Genomic DNA, 13,413 nt, shown 5'->3' with positions numbered 1-13,413 from the left:
CCTGGTGTTTGAAATTCATTCCCGTCTCTTGCATGGGACCTAAGCATGCACCCAAGGACACACATGTGATTTTTCAACCAATTTATATGCACTGGAGCATGTGCATGTAGTTCAAATTTGAATTATGCACATAAAATGCCTAGAAAACTCAGTTAATGCATAAAATGTCCAAATGAACCCCGAAAAATCCCAAAAATTGACACAAAACTCATGTTGTTCTATGTTGACACGGAAAGTTTTTTGAAAGCAATAAGAGGAAATGGATATCGTTTTGTCCCCAAAGGTGGGACATACGTTCCCTACCGAAACCATCAGGCTTGTTGTGAGAAGCTCTGGTTTGTGAGAACCATATACCGAAACCTGCCCCAAATGGGACAATTTTTTTACCACGGCATGTTTATGCCGATCCATGATAGCATGCCAAGTTTCATGAATTTCAGACGAGTTTTGGATTTACTAGAATTGAAAAACCAGGCATCTCAATGTTTTGCCGGCAATCAACGGCGCCCTGGTGTTTGAAATTCATTCCCATTTCTTTCATGGGACCTAACCATGCACCCAAGGACACAGATTTGATTTTTCAACCAATTTATTTGCACTAGAGCATGTGCATCTAGTTCGAATTTGAATTATGCACATAAATGCATTGAAAACTCAGTTAATGCATAAAAATGTCCAAACGAACCCTGAAAAATCCCAAAAATTGACACAACACTCCTGTTGTTCTATGTTGACACAAAAAAAATTTAAAAGCAATAAGAGGCAATGGATATCGTTTCGTCCCCAAAGGTGGGATGTTCCCTATCAAAACCATGATGCTTGTTGTGAGAAGCTCTGGTTTGTGAGAAGCTTATACCCGAACCCGCCCCAAATGGGGCAAAAATTGCATGTTGATGCCGCTCCATGATAGCATGCCAAGCTTCATGAATTTCAGACGAGTTTTGGATTTACTAGAATTTAAAAACCAGGCATCTCAACATTTTGCCGGCAATCAACAGTGCTCTGGTGTTTGAATTTCATTCTCATCTCTTGCATGGGACCTAGAAATTCACCCAAGGACACAGATATGATTTTTCAACCAACTTTAGTGCATTGGAGCATGTGCTTGTAGTTCAAATTTGAATTATGCACACAAAATGCCTAGAAAACCCAATTAATGTATAAAAAAGGCCAAACGAACCCCGAAAAATTCCAAGATTAGACACAACACTCGTGTTGTTCTATGTTGACACTAGAAATTTTTTGAAAGCAATAAGAGGCAACGGATGTCGTCCCGGCCCCAAAGGTGGTACGTTCCCTATCGAAACCATCATGCTTGTTGTCAGAACCTCTGGTTTGTGAGAAGCTTATACCCACACCTTTCCCGAATGGGAGAAAATTTTCACCACGGCATGTTGATGCCGCTCCATGATAGCATGCCAAGTTTCATGAATTTTAGACGAGTTTTGGATTTACTAGAATTTAAAAACCAGGTATCTCAATGTTTTGCCGGCAATCAACAATGCCCTGGTGTTTGAAATCCATTCCCATCTCTGGCATGGGACCTGGAAATTCACCCAAGGACACACATGTGATTTTTCAACCAACTTTGGTGCACTGGAGCATGTGCTTGTAGTTCAAATTTGAATTATGCACATAAAATGCCTAGAAAACCCAGTTAAAGTATAAAAAAGGCCAAACGAACCCCGCAAAATTCATTCCCATTTCTTGCATGGGACCTAAGCATGCACTGAAGTACACAGATTTGTTTTTTCAACCAATTTCTATGCACCGGAGCATGTGCATATAGTTTAATTTTGAATTGTGCACGTGAAATGGCTAGAAAACAAGTTTAATGTATAAAATATCCAAACTACCCCTGAATAATTCCAATTCTTTTACGACACACATATAGTTGCATGTTCACTGCTGATGAAAGGTCTAGCAATTCAAACAGCGTCCATTGCCGCTGTGACCCCATTTTGTAATTCAAATCAAGTAGATCCCACACAGTTTATTATCACCAACTGTGTGAGATGTAGTACAAAATATCTTAGAGCACCGTCGGTGTATAGTATGCCTATGGCTTACGCGAGAAGGTGCGTCGGCTACAGTCCACAGCCGGCGTGTCAAGCACACTAGCTCAGTCACCAAAAACTCCCGCCTCTGCATCCCTCGCAATCTCGAAAATATCTACCGCCTTGAAGGTTTTCATGTTTGATAGCACACGATTAGTATGTGCGGACCATGTGCGATGTCTATTACTCCCGCTCTACTTCAGTCCCTTGATTCAAATTTTTAGTAGCCCCGGCATTTTACTCGCGCATCTGCATCCCTCGCAATCTCAAAAATATCTGCTCGCCCTTGATACAAATTTTCAGTAGCCCCGCCTTGTTACTCCTGCCTAGTAAAATTTTTAGTTGCCACAGTATTTGCTCAAACACAACCTTTCCGCCCCCCCATTCCACACACACCCCAAAACCTTCGCTCACACAGACACACACAACCCTCGAAACCACCTCCATCCTCAACCTCTGCATGTGTGCCGGGGAGCTCGAGGAGCCAATGGCCAAAAAGAGGTTTATCGCGGCCTTTTCGCCCGACGCAGGCGAGGTGGCCGCGAGGTGTCCCCGTCGTCCTCCGCGGGCCCGATCCGCCATCGCGGGTCCCCCGATCCGCTCGCCGCCGCGCCCCTACGCCGGTTCAAGGACTTTCCCGTCCTCCCTCAGACCCGGCAGCCGATGAAGTCCTACCTCAGGGTTCGGCAATGGCGGTGGGGGACGTGGCTCGCCGAGATTACAGATCGAGAGACCCACACCCGCCGGTGGCTCGGTAGCTTCCACACGGCCGAGCTTGCGGCCATGGAGTACGACCGCTGGCAAGTCCGCTACCACGGCGCGGCGGCTAGGCTCAATTTCCCCTTCGGCACACGTCCGGTCCACCTTGTTCCGCCGGAGCCAGGGGTGGTGACCTCGGCCATGGCGCGGGAGGACCGCGAGGCGTGGGAGCGCCGTGAGGCTGAGGCCGCCGCCGAGGCCTACATGCAAGAGCTCCGCCGGCGGCACCCGGAGCTCGTGGAGGCGGAGCGGGCGATCTTTACCGGTGCGGAGGGCGGCGAGGTTATCGCGCTCTCCTACGATGATGAGGTCGAAGGCGGCGAGGACGGCGGCGCGGAGGGTGGCGAGGTTATCACGCTCTCCTCTGATGATGAGGTTGAAGGCGGCGGCGACGGCGGCGTGGAGGGCGTCGAGGTGGGCCCCAAGGACGAGGAGATCGAGGTCGACGAGTGGAGGAGTGGCTTCCCCAGCGACCCCGACGACGGTACTGGCCCGGACCCGGCTCGCGGCACACCGTACATGACGAGGAAGGATTGGCTCGACCTCTACTTCGCCTGAAAGTAGTTTAACTTAGTTTAAATTTATGTTTTATATTCGGTTATACAAAACTATCTATGTTTATGTTTTAATGCATGCTACTTTCGGTTGAACCTGCTTTGAACTTGATCAAATTGAAGTTTACAACCTTAAGTTTAGGGGGTCGACTAGAAAAGGCCAAAAATTGCTGGAGTATATCCAGTAGGGTTTTAGTCCTTTAACTTTTTAAGGATCGCCTAGAGATGTCCTTATGACTTGTTTATTTCAGCTCTTCACAATGTGATGCTCTATATGTGCAATTATTTGCCATGCAGTTCAATTTCATCAATAACAGTTTCAACAATACCACTATGAATTACGATATTTCGTTGCTGTTAAGGATATTGCAGTTAACATGCCTTTTCGTTTTTCAATTGTTGTTTAGAAACATGCATTGTACTGAATGACTAAATATGCAATCCCAGGCTACATAGCAACAAGGAAGAGTGTTACCTTAATGTTCTGATGATGTCTAGATATACATGTAATAAAATCTTATATAATGGGATGGATGGAGTGTTGTACTACATCATTTTTCAATTTTTTTAGCTTCTAATATTAACTTGGTGCTTTTAGGAACATATATCATTGACAAAGATCCATACTTCGACCCTTTCTGCGTATGGGGCAATGATATATTCATGAACCAGCATCAAGTGAGGAAACTGATAAATATTGTTATTAAAAGGGGTCAAAAGATGTCAATCGAACTATTTGTTTACACTTTATGCAAGACAACAATGAACTGCAGGATGGTAAGTAAGAACCCTGTAGCCTTCTTTTTACTACCCGTAATGAGTTGTGTTAGATGACAATATTTGAATCTTTTTTCTTTTGCAGTGGATCCTCAAGCAGTTTACTCAAGATTACCTCTCAAACTACATGATTGGCGGCCGGCCATCACAAGGGGTTGGACTAGAGTCCTGCATGCCTTCTGCATCCAGGAGAGCACAATAGCGCCATTCCGCTTCACCTTGTTTAGCAACTGGAATGTCTGTCGCCTCTTTCTTTACCATCTGTAATAGTACAAGTATACAACCCTGGTACATCATTCTTTATTTGGTGCTTATGTAATTCTTAAACATATGTACCTGTGAATCGAATAATATGCATTGGTTGTTTGAACCTGATGGATATGAATAAAGCTATAGCCTACTTCCAAGTTTAAATTAGGTACAATTTTAAATAGCAGCAATTAAATTAGGGCGAAATTACGTTGTGCAGGTCATTACGGCACACACGGTTGGTAAAACACAAACGTTTGCGATATAAACCATAATCGGAGACGGTTCACAGAAAGGAAACATGTGCAAGCATGCACACAGTTGCCGTTTGCAAAGCGTGTGTGATGTCAGACACTATCACATACGGTGCAGGAAAACTAAATGTGTGTGATTGTCTACCCATCGTACATGGTTTATAATCATGAAATGTTTGTGATGTGCCAGGCATCGTAAAACTCCCGTGCCTAGAATCTGCCTGGAAAACTCCCGTGCCTGGAATCTGCCTGGTTTTAGGCAGAACCACAAAACTCCGACTGTGATGGCAATGCGAGCACAAACGAGTAGCAAGGATGAAGCATTTGGGATTTTCGAGACATCGGAAACGGTTATATAGGGACAACTGTATGCATCAAGGCTCCCTATCCCTAACGGTTTCTGGGTCGTGTGGGAAGGACCCCCCTATCGCCCACACCCACTTGGCGACGGTTCCAAATGTCGTCACGGAAAGGGGTTAAAAACCGTTTGTTTCGGACCGACGCGTACCAGTGGGAAATTGTAGCTGTACCGGCCTATCTATCGGTTAAGGGGACCTCTTCGGAAAGATTATGTCTCGATCATCTGGTTCTCAAACATCAGGCAGTGCGAGGAATTCAACAGAGGAGATCGAGTCTTGTGGGGAAAAGTGCGCAAACCTCTATAGAGTGTACAAACTAATCATGATTAGCTGTGTCCCCGGTTACAGACAACTTTGAGCAACTGGTCTTGAAACCTCTGGAAGAACTTCTCATCCCAAATAATTATTCTGATGTGGGTTTAATTAAACCATGATCCCCCGAGGCTCTCATGGAAATAACAATTTGGGAACCTATGATCCTCGGAGGCTCTCATAGGTGGGTTAAGTTGGAGGCGGTCCAATTTAACAATAGGTTAATAAAAATGTAAAGGAATAAAATTTGCCTAATTAAGTGAGTAGAAGTAGGACAAAATTGGCTTTATGAAAAATAAACCTTAGAGCTATCCACTTGTTATATCCTTGCATGTAGATGATAGGTCTGTTTTCATACTTTGGGTGTGACTTGCCAATACATTCAATGTATTGACCCTTTGTGGCTGCAACATTTCATGTTGCGGATTTTTCAGACACAGAGTAAGGTGCGACAGGTCATTGTTCTGCACTCAGTTTTGCCGTGGAGTTGGATGGACTCATTTACATTCGAAGCTTCCGTAGTTATTTTATTTAGTTGGCCTTCAGCCATAGTTATGTAATAAATACTCTTTATGAGGACCTCGATGTAATAAGTGTGTGATTGAACTCTGTTATAAATCCTCGAGTACTGTGTGTGTCAGCATACCAATCCAGGGATGAACTCTGTTATAAATCCATTGGGATCTTGTGGCTACATCCTCGCTCCTACAGAAAACCCCAGCCCTCCTTCTTCCCCACTTGCACTGCCACTAGGCTCGTCTCTCGCTACTCTGCTCAAACCCGTGAGCTCGGTGCGATGCCCGCAAGGAAAATGGAGTTGGCTGGCCCCCGTGCAAAGAAGATGAGGCTCCCGCCAGCGGCGACGCCAGTTGTAGATCCCGCACCCGGCAGCGCGGGGAGAAGCGGAGAGCTCCCCCCCCCACCGGATCTAAGGAACCCGTAGCATCTCGGGTGGACCGCATCAGTGATCTCCCGGACGACATCCTTGGGGAGATCATCTCACTTTCCCCCACCAAGGATTGCTGCCGCACCCAAGTCCTCTCAACTCGGTGGTGCCCTCTATAGCGCGCCACGCCCCTTCATCTCGGTTGTCGTCAGCTATCTGTCGTTAATGATTTTGAACTCCTCATAGCCATCATCTCGTCCCACCAGGGCTCCGTTCAACGCCTCTGCATCTTGACACGCTACATGTTGTCCATACCCTGCACGGTAGACGCCTGGTTGACATCCCCTGAATTTGAAAAACTCCAGCAGTTTGAGTTCTACCATTACCACAAAAATTACATACCACGAACCAAAGGCCAAGAATTTGTGCCCACACCACCGTTGTCCATCTCGTGGTTTTCCTCCTCTCTCCACACTGCCACCTTCGCCCGGTGCCATCTACCAGACGATCTGGTACAAATGCTTCGACTCCCACTGCTAAAAAATCTTTCGCTTGTGGTGGTTTATTTGTCAGGGGCCTCATTGCATAGCATCGTCCACTCCAGTTGCCCTGCCCTGGAGCGCTTGCTGATTGTTTTGGGAATAGAAATCCCTATCAATTGTCTCCAAATAAAGTCGCCTCACCTTAAAAGCATTGGAATTTGTTTTGAAGGACAACAGCTCATCATCGAAGATTCCCCTTCACTTGAAAGGTTGCTCCTTCATTATTGTTATATACCTTCGCAAATAACCGTCGTCTCTGCGCCTAAACTGGAGACCTTGGGTGTAATTCCTGATCCGTTTAATTATTAGAAGTTGGTGTTTGGCTCCACACTTATTCAAGTATCGTATATTATCATCTACACATTTGTAATCATAAGCTGCATTTTTCATTTGTGCGCATAAGTTTTATATCATCTTGGAGTACACTTTGGGTACTAATATTATGTTATATGCTCAATGATGAGTTCATCCATGGATAGCATATCAATGGTGCTGGATTCTGTCAAGATCTTATATATTAGAATGTTTAGTTATGATGTGAACACAATTATTGGCTTGCTGTGATGCTTTCCATGTCTGAAGAATTTGTATATAAAGGTGATGATTTCATTCACATTGAATTCAGCCATCAAAAGCCAGTATATATTGTACTAGAATTAACCGTTCAGCTGTCGCTCATTCAACATACTCTTTTTTTAGACCTTAAATTTTTAAATCTTCATGTCTACTTAGTCACTAACACGTGGAGAAAACATATAACCAATCGGTGGCGTAATAAGCACCGGGATTTTCTCAGTTCTCATGACATTCGTTTGAGGACAATAACGATGGAAGGATATGCATCCAACTAGGCAAACAGAAGCTTCGTCACATTCTTCCTGTTGAATGCGAGGTTACTATTATCCATGTGGCTTAAGTTTTTCAACAAGAAATTTCTCACGAACGGATATGTTGAACAACAAAAAAGGAAGTTTCAGGTGGACAAATGGGCTTCTGAACGTGCTCATCTTCTATTTGCAACAAATTGTGGTCATGTTCTAGTAAAAAAATCGCACAGGATGTTGATTTTATGGATCAGACCGATCCATTTGTTTGTGACTGCCAAAAATAGTGGTTTGGGTTAGATGTTATTGCCATGTTCAATCTGTGTTTTGTCTAAATTTCATGAACAATTAATCCTTGGCCTTTTGTACCGTTTGTAAGCTTGATTTGGATGTTGTTGCCCTTTTCAACTCGCTTGTGACTGTCATATGTTCTTTGAAACAAGGCAAATGGCTTGACATTTCCTTTGTTAAAGAGATAAATATTGTAACAACAGGGACCTAGCTGCTCTCCCAGTTGTAGAGATGGAGTAGGGTATCAACTGCGCTATGCGGGGGCTGTGGCTCGTCTAGCCCAGACTTTTATTTAAGCACATGACAAGTGAAAGCACAAGTGCTCCCTGGGTGATTTTGGTAATTAATGTCAACATATCTCTTGTTGGACTAATACCTTTACCTAGTGTATTTCAGATCAGTTCAACAATGGCATGGCAAGGACAAGAGGATGTGCAACCCCTTCAAAATGCTAAGGACAAAGATTGGCAAAAGCTCGAGACTCTTCTTTTTCATTTTAGTGATCCAAGATCACATTGAGTCCATAGGAAAGCCAATATATTATTAAAAGGGGATGAGGTGTTGCTTAATGGTCTACTTGCTCAAAGTGCTTAGTGATATTGCTCCAAAAACCCCAGCCACTTTCTCATTTCCACATTTGTCCAAAACTCAAAGTCAAACTCGGCCCCACCGATTTGATCTATCTGGCACCATCGAGTTCAGTTGACATAGCCACTGCCAGAAACCCTAGACAATTCGGTCACATCGATACGGATCTCGGTCTCACCGAGATGGCCCTGCAAACTCTTTGTTTCCCTTCGTAACTTTTCAGTCTCACCGAAATGAGCGATCGGTCCCACCGAGTTTGCTTGGCATCCTCTCTGTTTGCTCTTTGCTGAAATCGGTCTCACCGAGTTGCAGCAATCGGTCTCACCAAGATGATGTTTTCCCTAGCCGTAGCACATCGGTCCCACCGAGTTGTTCTAGTCGGTCCCACCGAGATTCCTAACGTTCACATTTTGAACTACATCGGTCTCACCAAGTTCCCCTATTCGGTCTGACCGAGATGGGTCAGATGTGTGTAACGGTTGGATTTTGTGTGGAGGCTATATATACCCCTCCACCCCCTTCTCCATTTGTGAGAGAGCCATCAGAACGTGCCTACACTTCCACTACTCATTTTTTGAGAGAGAACCACCTACTCATGTGTTGAGACCAAGATATCGATATACCAATCCTACCACAAGAATCTTGATCTCCAGCCTTCCCTAAGTTGCTTTCCACTCAAATCTTCCTTCCACCATATCCAAATCTTTGAGAGAGAGTTGAGTGTTGGGGAGACTATCATTTAAAGCACAAGAGCAAGTAGTAAATCATGAACACACCATCTATTACCTTTTGGAGAGTGGTGTCTCCTAGATTGGTTAGGTGTCGCTTGGGAGCCTCCGACAAGATTGTGGAGCTGAACCAAGAAGTTTGTAAGGGCAAGGAGATCGCCTACTTCATGAAGATCTACCTGAGTGAGGCAAGTCCTTCGTGGGCGATGGCCATGGTGGGATAGACAAGGTTGCTTATTCATGGACCCTTTGTGGGTGGAGCCCTCCGTGGACCCGCGCAACCGTTACCCTTCGTGGGTTAAAGTCTCCATCAATGTGGATGTACGATAGCACCACCTATCGGAACCACGCCAGAAATCTCCGTGTCTACATTGCGTTTGCACACTCCAATCCCATCCCTTTACTTTCTTGCAATTAGCATGCTTTACTCTTTCCACTAGTTATACTCTTGCCATGGTTGCTTGAAATGTATTGGGAATGCTTAAACTTGTGCTAAAACTCCACCTCAACTTGAAGAACTTAAAAACTGCTACATTTCTTCTTGAGGGTCTAATCACCCCCCTCTAGACACCTCTTCTCGATCCTTTCAATTGGAATCAGAGCTTTTGGTCTCCATTGCTTTGGTTTAATCACCATTGGAGGAAGATGGATGAGTCTACGGTTGGGAGTATTAGACATAGAGTGCCTATGCTTGACAGAGAGTTCTATAGTGCTTGGAAAAATCAGATGCTTTAGATTTTCAATGAATATAATTTGAACAAGTATATTACTAGCCCTTGTGCGCCTCCTATTGATCCCTTGCACCTACCCCCAATGAGTATCTTGACAAGACCCACAACCTTAGAGCTATTGATCTTATCATTTGAGGATTGCCTAGAAATTTGCTTGTATGCTTGCCTACATTTGAATGTGCTTATACTATATGGAGATACCTTGAGGAGCGCTTTGCAAACTATTCCTTGAAAAATCTAGATGAGATTCTTCAAAAGTCATTGCTTTTCATAAAATGAATCCTTGTGATCCTAAATTTGGTGATTTTCTATTTGAGCTTCGTGACCTTATGCGTGCCAAAGGAGATGTTGGAGTCATTAATAGTATCATCTCACAAGTCATTAGAATTCATCAAGATGCACATTGTCGTGGTCATAAATCTAATGAATCACTCTCTCTAGGTGATGATCAATCATATGATGATGTTGAACATGGATATTATGATGAGGATGATGATAGTGACTTTGATCTTGATGAGTTAATTAGACACGTTTATCTTGTGGCTAACCTTCGTGGTTACATGGCCGGAGGAAAGGAATGGGTTCTTGATAGTGGATGTACCGATCACATGACCGGAGACAAGGACATGTTTCGAGAGCTCGCTGAAAATGACGGTCCCCGAAAGTATGTCACTTTTGGTGATAACTCAAAGGGTAAGGTGGTTGGCCTTGGTAAGGTGGCCATCTCACATGACAACTCTATCCAAAACGTTATGCTCGTTGAATCTCTTGGTTAAAATTTACTTTCCGACGATTTCGAATTCAATGTTCTATTTACTGAAGTAGATTGCCAAGTGTTTCGATGAGACAATCATAATATGGTCTTTACCGGTATACGTAGAGGTGATCTATATATTGTTGATTTCACTAAAAGAGCTCAACCTCGAACTTGCTTAATTGCTAAATCTTCTAAAGGTTGGTTATGGCATAGAAGATTAGGTCACGTGGGCATGCGAAATCTTGATAAGCTTATTAAAGGTGATCACATCCATGGTGTTAAAGATGTTATATTTGACAAGGATAGACTTTGTAGTGCTTGTCAAGCAGGAAAACACGTTGGAGGAAGTCATCCCGTGAAAAACATCATGACCACGAGAAGAACACTTGAGCTACTCCACATGGATCTTTTTGGTCCCAACGCCTACAAGAGTCTCGGTGGTAACTTGTTTGGTTTGGTCATTGTTGATGATTTTTCCAGATTTACGTGGGTGTTCTTTCTTGATGATAAATCGCAGGTCCAAAAGATCTTCAAGAACTTCGCTAGGAAGGCCCAAAATCAATTTGAAGTGAAGATCAAGAAGGTTCGAAGTGACAGCGGAACAGAGTTTAAGAATGCCAATTTGGATACCTTTCTTGACGAAGAAGGGATTTCACATGAGTTCTCGGCCATGTACACACCTCAACAAAATGGAGTTGTTGAGAAGAAGAACCAGACACTTATTGAGATGGCGAGAACGATACTTGATGAATACAAGACACCGAAACACTTTTGGGCGGAAGCGGTTGAGACAACTTGTCATGCAAAAAACTGACTATATCTTCACAAGCTTCTCGGCAAGACGGCATACGAGCTTCTCACCGGTAACAAACCCCAAGTTGGATACTTTCGAGTATTTGGATCAAAGTGTTACATTCTTGACAAACATTGTCGTTCGAAATTTGCCCCTAAATCTCATGAAGGTTTCCTACTCGGTTACGGCTCAAACTCTCACACTTACCATGCTTACAACAATTTCACCCAAAAGGTTGAAGAGATGGTAGATGTGAAGTTTGCTGAATCTAACGGCTTGCAAGTAGATAAATTACCAATTGATGTAGGAGAAAAAGATCCTTCGGAAGCAATTCAAGACTTGTCTATTGGGAAGATTCGCCCAACGGAGGTGAAGGAGAGTACATCGTCCATCTAAGTGGAAGCCTCAACTTCACGACAAAGTGAACCACAAGTTGACTTGGAGGCATCCACAAGTGGGACACATCAAGACGAAGGACACGAGGAAGTACAACAAGATGAACCTCATCGACCTCTGTTGTGGATTTGTCACGGCAAGTGTCCTAGTATGAGGACTTAGTCGTGAGGCCAACGCATCTATGTGGTAGCTTGAGAGGTGTTGATCGGGATGAGAGACGCGAGACGGATCAACACGCAAGACAAGGGTTTAGATAGCTTCGGGCCCCGAGAAACATCATCCGGTAATAGCCCTACATGCTGTTTGTGGCTAGGTCTCATTATGCTCATGAGGGACTTGCTGTATAAGCCGGCTCCCCTCTAGTTGTATCTAGCCTTAGAGATTATTCAGCCTCTCCCTCTTGGGGTGCCTTGCCCCTCCTTATACAAGTTGAAGGGGCGGGTTACATGACTAGTCCTAGTAGGATTAAGATTACTCTATTACAAGTAGAGTCCTAGTCTTGCTTCCTTTGTAAGGGAAATATTCCTTATGCCTTTCCTCTTAAGCCGTCCCACCAGAACATAAGCCGGCCTTGAGGGACTCCTGGACTAAGGAGTCCTCGGGCGTCCGGTCTGTTATCCATTGGGCCGGACTGATGGGCTGTGAAGACATGAAGGCCGAAGTCTATACCCGTGTCCGGATTGGACTCTACTTGGCGTGGAAGGCAAGCTTGGCGACCGATTATGAAGATTCCTTCTTATGTAACCGACTCTATGTAAACCCTAGATTCCCCCGGTGTCTATATAAACAGGAGGGGTTAGTCTGGAAAGGACATACACATTACCATAGTCATATAGACTAGACTTCTAGGGTTTAGCCATTACGATCTCGTGGTAGATCAACTCTTGTAACACTCATATTCATCAAGATCAATCAAGCAGGAAGTAGGGTATTACCTCCATAGAGAGGGCCCGAACCTGGGTAAACATCGTGTCCCCCGTCTCCTGTTACCATCGATCCTAGACGCACAGTTCGGGACCCCCTACCCGAGATCCGCCGGTTTTGACACCGACATTGGTGCTTTCATTGAGAGTTCCACTCTGCCGTCGACAAAAGGTTTGATGGCCCCTTCAATCATCGATAACGACGTTGTCCAAGGAGGAACCTTCATCCCTGGACAGATTTTTGTGTTCGGCGGCTTCGTACTGCGGGCCAACTCGCTTGGCCATCTGGAGGAGGTCGATAGCTATGCCCCTGGCCATCAGGTCAGATTTGGAAGCTTGAACTACGCCGCGGATATCCGTGGAGACTTGATCTTCAATGGTTTTGAGACCGCGGCGATCGCTCCCCCTCGCTCCGATGAACATGAGTTAAATCGATCATCGGATCACATCCAGGAGATGGTTCCTGTCGCTGCAACGGCCTTAGAACCAGAGCAGATCGTGCCATCCAAAGCCATAGAGTCCACGGCGTTGGAGCCGCACACGGACTCAACACCTTGCAATATTTGCGTCAACGGAACTTCGGACTCGTCTCCGGCTACAAGTTCCGGACCGTGTACGCCCACGGACACCGAG

This window comes from Triticum aestivum, chromosome 7D, assembly GCF_018294505.1.
Source record: "Triticum aestivum cultivar Chinese Spring chromosome 7D, IWGSC CS RefSeq v2.1, whole genome shotgun sequence".
In the NCBI taxonomy this organism is placed as follows: domain Eukaryota; kingdom Viridiplantae; phylum Streptophyta; class Magnoliopsida; order Poales; family Poaceae; genus Triticum; species Triticum aestivum.
Note: the sequence above shows the minus strand (reverse complement) of the source record.